The following is a 9,340-nucleotide window of genomic DNA, read 5'->3' as shown; positions in this document are numbered from 1 at the left end:
CCCCCCGCCATTGCTTTCCTTTTTAGCAGGCTTGCAGAATGTGGTATATAATCTAGCATGTAAGTCACTACATGTCATTTTACGTGCACTGTAAAAGGGCATTGTAAGCAGAAAGGCTGTGTGTCTCTGGTTTTCACATAGCTGTCAATGTGCGGAAAGAATGAGGGAGAAAATTAGTTCAATGCTTTTAGCCAAATTCTTGCTCCTAGTGCTGCTGAAAGGATGGCTCCTTTGACAGGAGCATGTTTCTGGTAATGCACAGAAGCTGTTGGCTCTATGTTTTTCAGTGCTTTAGTAGGTAAGGACTCCTGTTGGATAGGAGCATTGCTGGAGAGAACTTTATCCTGGAATGGGCTGGGAACAACTGGTACAGATGGTTGGATAGTTTGAACTGATCACAGAAGCTATAAGGTATTCACCAGGAATTCTTGGAAATACTGCTTGGGTAGTTTATCTCATTTGCACTGATACTTTGTAAAATGCTCAGTATTTTACTACGAGTTCTTGTTTGTCTTATGACTGAATTCAAAATCTGCACACATATTTTCACTGAGGGAACTAGATAACTAAGGGGAATGGTAGGACCAAGATAGGTAGTCCCAAGACTAACAGCCTGGGGGGTGGAACAGTGTCCTTTGCCCTTCCTCTCCTCAGTTACCCAAAGGGGTGCTTGGCCTCAACTGAGAGGTCTAGTCCCAAGTGTCTAAATATCCAAAGGGACCCAGCAATGGAGGCACATAACATTTGCAGCTACTTCTAAAAATTCAGGCCTTCCCCTATCTGGACCTCAATTTCCCCATCAGTAAGATGTAGATAATGATAGCTGCCCATGACTTTATGGTGTGTCTAGATCTTCAGTGAAAGGCACTACATAATGGCTGGCAGAGCATAACTACTGTTTATTTTATGAATTCTGATGAAGAGTTTCTAAAGCAGAGGAAATGAACTGGGGGGAAAATACAAAAGTTGTGCTGTTGAAGTAATTGAAGCCCGTTCATGGCAAAGTTTCAAGGTCCCAGACAACCTGGAAACCTGTACATGTGGTAGACATTTACTCTGCTCATGGCAATTTATTTGCATGGGAACCGTTATCTGTTTCCACTCATTCAGTGCTATTAGCACCTCTTATCAAATATTAGGGCAACAGTTGGAGAGCTTTTATTTGGTTGTTATTGCTAAGAAAACATTTCTCAGGTATTCACCACATTTGTCTTTCCTTATCTATGTTTTTCAGTCAGCACAATGTCAGAGGAATACCAGCGGGCAATGTTAATGTTTCCCGCATCCAATTAAGCCACTAGTCACATCAGTATGTAAATCTACCAAAACAGCATAACATATTTTATGCTCACCTTAGAAAGAAACAAACAACCCATCAGTTGAGGAGAAAATGGAGAAACTAGGGTGAGATCATCACCTCAGCGCTGGCCCCTTTATGCTACATAAAAGGGCCCTAAAAACCTGGTTTTAACTGGGGAAGGACCAGTAGTATAGTTAAGGGTACAGGAAGGTAAATGGAGTTTACCTACTTCTCATTTGAAGAATATAGAGTTTAATTTAGATTAGTACCCACTTCTTTTTTTACTACTGCCTCACTGGGGAGGACCTAATCCGTACAGGAACTGTGTAAGACAGCTGTGAGTCTGCCTTCTGAGGACCACCATGCAAACAGGATAGGATGATGCAAAGGTGACTTAAGCCACCATAGCTCTCATTCCTCCTGGGCCGCAGGTTTGTACTCGGCTAGAGTTCCTTAGATCTCTTATACCCCCTTCCAGTATGTAAAGGAGTGTAATGTGCACGCCAAGGAGCTGAAGAAACAGTGTAAGTTAAAGCAGCAGGCAGAGGTGATGTGGGTGGGAGCATGTGGGGTCACCTGCCCGCCTAGATTTGCTGCTTGGTTTGTACTGAGCATGCTCACGCAGACTGAGCATGTTCAGTAACATTGCTGAAGCCAGCTGCTCTCCCTCTGACACCCCCTCCCCCACCTCCCTGCAGGCACTGGTCATCTCTGGCAGAAGGCAATCCATTTTAATTTACAACTGTACACTTTCCTGTTAGTTGCATTTCTTTCTATAATCCTGTCTTCCAGCCCCTTAGCATGAGGGTTACCTAGGACTCCATTCCAATTATGACCCTGTAAAAAGAAGGATTGAAGTTTTTATTATGAAAAGAGAGTTACTGTGATGATCAGAAATCTGAGGACAATTGTAAAAATTGATGCGTGGCTTATGTGTGTGTGTGAGACTGGATTGTGATCTGAAAGGGAGACTGCAAGTGTTGGCCGGATTAGAAGGCTGTGAAAATTGTTCTTGAGTCCAGGCAAGGTAATGGTCTGAAAGGCGCGTGGCTTTCAAGATTGGCATTGACTTTTGGGTATGAGATAAGGTTTTTAACCCATACAGTGATATTTTAGGAGCATTGAATGTGATATTTTCAACAACCACCTGAAATCCCCACAGATTCTGTCCACAGTGAGCCCTCCCTTCCTTATTAATTTTTTTTTAAATAAAGCACTCTATATAATAAAGAAGATCTGATACTGGATAATTCTAGAAGCTTAAGGGTGTGAACTTGTTCAGTGTTTGAACAGCTTCTAGCACAATGGGGTTTGGGTTCATGACGGGTGCTATGGTAATACAAATAACTAATAACAACAACTGGGGCTCAGGTTGCTATTGAGGTAAAGATGAGAAACCAGAAAGTTTTGCTCCCTTAAAAAATATCTAATGTCACTTAATCTGTCTGTAGAGGAGTTGACAGCCACACATAGCGAATGATATAAATACTTAATGTATGCCCCAAAACTCTACGAAAACAATCTGATGACCGCAGCAGTCTGAATTAGCAAAATGTCACCTGGGCAGGTCTAAGGATAAAGAGGCCTCTGGAGTTTCACATGTCACAGACATAAGGGGGAAAAACCCTGAGTGGACATGAAATTATCATGCACTGGTGTTTCCTTTCTTTCTTTCTTTCTTTCTTTCTTTCTTTCTTTCTTTCTTTCTTTCTTTCTTTCTTTCTTTCTTTCAAAAAACCCCTACAAACAAGTTGAAAATCAGCATTTTAATGAGTTATTTGACACCCAAAACCTGGATTCTTTATTCATGAAAATATTTTAGATACCTAGGCAAAACAGTCACAACTCATTATTCTCATTGCAATTGTGCTGAAATTTTTTATCAACATCTTTCAGTTTCAATTTGCACCAGGCCAGGGCGCACACACTGCAGTGCACATAGTGACGTGTTGAAAAAACAGGCTGTCCTGAAGCACGGAGGCCCTGCTCTCCTTTGGTGGGAAGTACAGTGGGTGCTTCTTTATGGAGCAGGTATTTTGCAAGTACCCCCATTATTTATTGAAAAGAAAGTTCTGTCTCCCATAGATGAAGTTGTGTAGGTGGCGGGGTTAGACACATCCAAGAGTCATAAATCATGTAGCTGGAAGACCCTTGTGTGCTGCAGTCTTAAAGCCAGATGATACAAGGTGAGCAGTGGGGAGCAGTTGTATCGTGCAAGTGATTTATTAGTGTCTACTTTTAATTTAAGGGATATTTATTTCTAAAGATGGAGGGGGCACTTTTAAATAGGAGGCTTTTATCAAGTGCAGGCTGCAGGGGCCCTTTAAGAATCTTTGATTTATGAGTAATAAGGAAGCAGGGAGGCTTTCCAAAAGCTGTATAAGCTTGAAAAGGCAAGTCTTCTGTCTCTCACCCAAGCCTCAGGAACCAGGGTCAGGCTCCAGGGGGAAAGAAAAGGAATTTATGTAAATGTATGAACTCTAGCTGGAGGCTTAGCTAACAAATTTGACTCCCCAACTTAGAATCACAGGGTTGGAAGGGACCTCAGGAAGCCATTTAGTCCAACCCCCTGCTCAAAGCAGGACCAATCCCCAGTCTTTGGCCCAGATCCCTAAATGGCCCCCTCAAGGACTGAACTCACAACCCTGGGTTTAAGCAGGCCAATGCTCAAACCACTGAGCTATCTCTCCCCCCAAACTTCTTAAAATCTGAAACAAAAACTTTCTGCAAAGTTGGCTGACTAGGCCTGCTTCTGTTTTTTGGTAAACTGATGAGTTACTTTGTGTTTTTATTCCCTTAATGGAAACTGACCAGCTTTTTGAAAAACAAAATAGTTTATCAACCTGGTGACAGGCAGTGAAATGAATACGTTACTGTTTACTTGTAGGACATTTTATATTAAATAGAACTCCCTTAGTGTACTCTAGATCATTTTTACATGTGGAATGGAAAACCTAATAGAAAGCAAATTGGCCCTGAAAAAAAGGTGGATATAAAACAGCTTACATTTTCTTTCTTAGAAATGGAGAGAGAACAAATCTTAGGGTTCAATTATCCTTCTGCAGGGTGGACCCTCACTGAGGACATAGAGGTCAACCAGCCAAAGGCCAGTGCCTGGAAGGATTAAGCCTATGTATGGCATCATGTCTCCATGGGTGGGAGGGAAAGCCACTATACCCTGACATAGTCAGCACTTTTCCTAGCGCTCTCTGGATACGTAGGGGGGCAGGACCATGGACTTACCTTCCCATATTCCTTCTGGGGCCACTAGCACTGCAGACAGTGCTGGCTGGCCTTCTCCACCTTGCACTTCACCACCTAACTGTTCAAGTGACAATTATATGGACAAAAGGACATCCTTGTACGGTACCCTCTCAACATTATTTATTTACTTAGTTCTTTGTAGTACTATGGTTCCTAGGAACTCTAGTCATGGATCAGGACCCCATTGTGCTAGGCATTACACAAACATGGATCAAATCCGCAGCCTACCCATCATCTCTCATTCACTCTCTAGCTGTCAATGCTGACCTCTGATTGGCCCATGCCGTCAGCATCTACTGCCCACTCGTTAAATTTTCAAATAAGCATTTTTCTCGCATGCTGCCCCAAACACTTGGCTTTGCTTGCAGTAATAAAACTGCAAGAGTCCCATAACAGGAGACAATGACCTAATAAACTCAGCCACTGCTGTGTCTGGGGAATAACTGGCAAAATGGTAATAATGCCACTGCTAGACTGTCATGTTAGCTTTAGCAGATGGTTTTTCCTTCATCAATAAATTCTGGTACTGATTCAGGTGATCTCAGCAATTGTTTCTGCTAGGTACTGTTAAATCACATATAACAAAGCACCATGTGGCTAGCAGCTGATGATGACTGACAATATTTGCCTTAGATACACAGGTAGATTCTACTCCCATGGTTCTGCTAAAGCAACAGGGGACCATGCAGCATTTAGTTAAACAGTGTGTTGTCTCTTGTTATTGTTTGTACTGCTTGAGCCAGAGCTAAGCGCAGTCTCACTGTCACTGTGGTATCTCAACAGCACACACAACATCTTATCAAGACAGTCTGACTGCAGGAAAAAAAAAAAAGTTTAGGGCAGACATGTCTCCCCTACACACCACCTCCACAAATCAAAAACACAGAGAACTGTCAAGAACAGTATGTCTGTTCAGAGAGCATAGCAGCAAGCAAGACCAATCTTTCCCTGGATAAAAGATGTGCTGACTGTATATTTCATGCCTAAACTATTGTGGCTCCCTCTGCTATGGCCTCCCCAACTCCCAGCTCTCCAGACGCAGGCAGGTGCAGCACGTCACTGCCTGTTTTTATCACAAGTGCAAGGAAGCATTAACCATGTCACCTGTGCTATCAGACAACTTCCCTGGCTCCTCATTCTTTCCTGGATCCTGCTCAAAATAGCCTTCTAAACAACAAAATGTGTAACCTCTCAGAGTGAAATTCCTACCAGCCCTCCCAGTGTTTACAAAATGTGTTTTGGGGGGAGGGGGAGAGGAATATGTGGAGTTAGTGGGGAATTAAACCTATTCACCCTTCCTTGCTCCCTCCCCGCCCCTCCCACCTTAGGGCTTGGTTATATTTCTGCAGAGGCGGAGTCTCACTGAGACAGGAGTGGAGTAAACCACCCAAGGAGTGTGTATGGAAATATAATGCCTGTGTAAGGCTACACCTACACCAGCACTTTCATGGCTAAAACTTTTGTCACTCAGGGGTGTGAAAAAACACCCCTCTGAATGACAAAAGTTTTAGCGGTGAAAAGCAACGGAGTGGACAGCGCTTCGTTGGTGAGAGCCGCGCTCCCAGGCACAAAGTTACCACCTCTCATGGGAGGTGGTTTCATTTGGTCGACAGGAGATCTCTCCTGGCAATAAAGAGCGGCCACACAGCGCACCTCACAATGGCACAGCTGCAGCAGCATGGCCACGCTGTTGTAAGGTGTGCAGTGTAGACATACACTAAGAGATCACAGATACTCAGGCACAGCCATTAGGTTGCCTGGAACCCCAGCAGAGGGGTTAAACATGAAAAACGTAACTGGAAACCTTGGTGGTTAATAGCAGGCCCTCAAGGTATCTGACCAAGGAATAGGTAAGTACTGTTTATATGTAGCTAGACTTTGTATTAAAAGGGGGATCATTAAATCCAAATGGGCTCTCTTTGCAGTTGAATATGGCTTCCTTTCTGCAGGGCTGAAGAGCACCTAGTTGAGGCTGACCGCTTACTCTCACTGACTGTTTACTAGGCTCAGTTACAGTCATTGGTGTAACTTTGATGGTGCAAATCTGTGCTTTATACAAAGTATTGGAAGCCACCATTTGCACCAATGTAGTGTATGACAGATTATAGCAGGAATGAAATGCACTGCTGTGAACTGCAGTTTATAGGAGCTTTGCCTGTCTATACTTGCGGTTTGCATCATTGCATCTAGAGGAGTGGCTGATGTCCCCAGTGTAGACAAGGCCTGAGTGAAGTGATGGCTGAGTGACAAACCAAGGATTGAAGGGCTCAGTGTGGTTGGGGCACAATTAACACATACACACACACACACCAGAATTGGGGAGAGGGGATGAAATCCTGGTGTCACTGAAGTGCGAGTTTTGTCATGGCCTTCACTGGAGCCAGGATTCCACCCAGAGTCTTCTGAGGCAATGAAAATAACAGTTTTGATGCTTGAGCTTGGTGCCCGTTAACTGAAGCACCAAGGCAGAGCTGCACCTGTGAATTGTAAATATGGCTCCTGCATTAGCTCACCAAATCCCTTATTCAAGAGTGTAAACACACTAGGAAATGTTCTCTTGGGTTTTCGTCCACTCAGTGAGAAACGGACTCTCCTCTGCCAGTGAGAACTGCAAGCTCTTCTTCAACACCTCAGCAGCTGGGCTAGTAAATAAACAATGTGGTGGGGCCTACGTGACTCTCAGACTCCTGTAACGAGTTTGTAGCCAGGATTATTATCTAGCAAAAGTAAAATAATGAAAAGGGAAAAAGGGAAGGCCTTAAAATAGGCCTGAGTTCCACCCCTGCAGACCCTGTTTAGGGCAGGATCAGGGCCTACCTGCCAGATGTAACTTCTCATTGCCAAGGTACATGCAAATCCTAACCTGGTGGTGTCTCGGGCTCCCAAACCCCCAAACTCTGAAGCTGCTGCTTCTAGAAAGGAAAGACTTAAACGGTCCTTCCCTTTCCTTTCTTGGCAGAGGAGAGGAATGGGGGGAACATCTGAATTACCACGTTTGCTGCAGAAAGCTGCAGCTGTGGGAAGCAGGTGCCATGCAGCTCCTTTGAAGCAATGTATCCATCTGTCTGCCAACCAACCTCTGCCTTCCTCCCCCCTTAATACCAGTTTTGCTCTCTGGAGCAGTATGTGTAGGAAGGCAGTAAAGTGTGAGTAGTACTCGGTGTCCTCTTGCTGACCACTCTCGAGTGGGTGAGGGTAGTGAGGACAGGGACTAGCCACTATGGATTGAGTGAGGGAGTAAGAAGAGGCTGGTGTGGAAGGGGCACTCCACAAACATGTAGAGAGGTCCCGTGCTTTGGATATGTCTGCCCACCTAGTACCATTGTGCTCTGTGTTTGAGGAGTAACAAACAAGAGCAACGTATCCAATCATATGCTTCACAAAGCAAATAATCACTATTAAGGATTGACCTATATTAAAGCCATTTGCTAGTTTTTATCTTCTGTCTTAAATCTGTTTCCATTTCATTCTGTTCAGTGCGTTGCAGTACTTAATTCAGGAGTTTATTTGCTTATTCTGCTTCCTAAAGCAATATGGATTTTTGCGGGGACACACTGAAAATTGGGCAGGATACAGCAGATAGATGCTTCTTCTTCTCCCTGAACACAAAGTATGTGAAGTGGGAGAAGATTGTTCCTTGATTCCTGGAAGCCAGATTTTACCAACTTTACTTATGTTGTTTTGTATCTTATTCCACAAGAAGGCTCACTTATTACAATGGAACTACTTGTGGACAAAGGTATGAGTCAATGGGAATAAGTGAGGCAGAATCTAATCCTTCAGTAGCTAGAGAGATAGAGGAGTTGAAAAGAAATCTATGCCTTCATAACTAAGAGAAACAAGGTGGGTGAGGTAATATCTTTGACTGCAGGGGTGCCCAACCAATGGCCTACAGACCATATATGGCCTACCAGAGTATTTCCTAAGGCCTGTAGCCCGCTTCAGCACAATATACTAACAGCCGATTCATTAGCAGTTTGTTGTCATCTATACATCATTTTAGTTTACACAAGTGCATAAATAGACAATATTGACATAGTAACAACCTAGCTAAATTCATATGAAACAAGCTGAACTTAAAAAATATAAATCAATACAGGTGACTTTAAATCTTATTAAAATATGTAGAATCTGTTTGGCCCACACTGTTGTGCTTAGATTTATGTGTCCCTCCTGTGTAATAAGGTTGGGGGTCACTGTTTTACTGGACCAACTTCTGTTGGTGTGAGAGACAAGGTTTTGAGCTACACAGAGCTCATCTTCAGGTAATTAAGATCAGATTCTTCTCTTACTGGGTTAATTACCATTTCAACCTCACAAGAGTGTCATAAAACTTAATTAATTAGAGCCAAATTCTACTGTCAGTTATACCAGCGTAGTCTAGGGTAACTCCACTGGATTTACATCACAGTCTCCATCTCAGGCAGAGGTAAAAGTAAGCCAGTCCAGTCCGGTACGGCGTACCGGCAAGAGCCAGTACACCGTGCCGGACCGGACTGGCTTCCCTGGTGGTGATTTAAAGGGCCAGGGCTCCAGCTGCTGTGGGGAGCCCTGGGCCCTTTAAATCCCTGCCCGAGCCCCACTGCCAGAGCCCCAGAGTAGTGGCGGCAGGGCTCCCATGGTGATATAAAGAGCCCGGAGCTCCACGGTGGCTGGAGCCCTGAGCCCTTTAATTTGCCCCTGAGCTCCCAACCGCCTCTGCAGCTGGTAGGTCCAGGGTGATTTAAAGGCCCTGGGGCTCCCATCCACAGCCAGAGCCCCGGGACCTTTAACTCT

The sequence above is a fragment of the Lepidochelys kempii genome, chromosome 1, assembly GCF_965140265.1.
Source record: "Lepidochelys kempii isolate rLepKem1 chromosome 1, rLepKem1.hap2, whole genome shotgun sequence".
In the NCBI taxonomy this organism is placed as follows: domain Eukaryota; kingdom Metazoa; phylum Chordata; order Testudines; family Cheloniidae; genus Lepidochelys; species Lepidochelys kempii.
Note: the sequence above shows the minus strand (reverse complement) of the source record.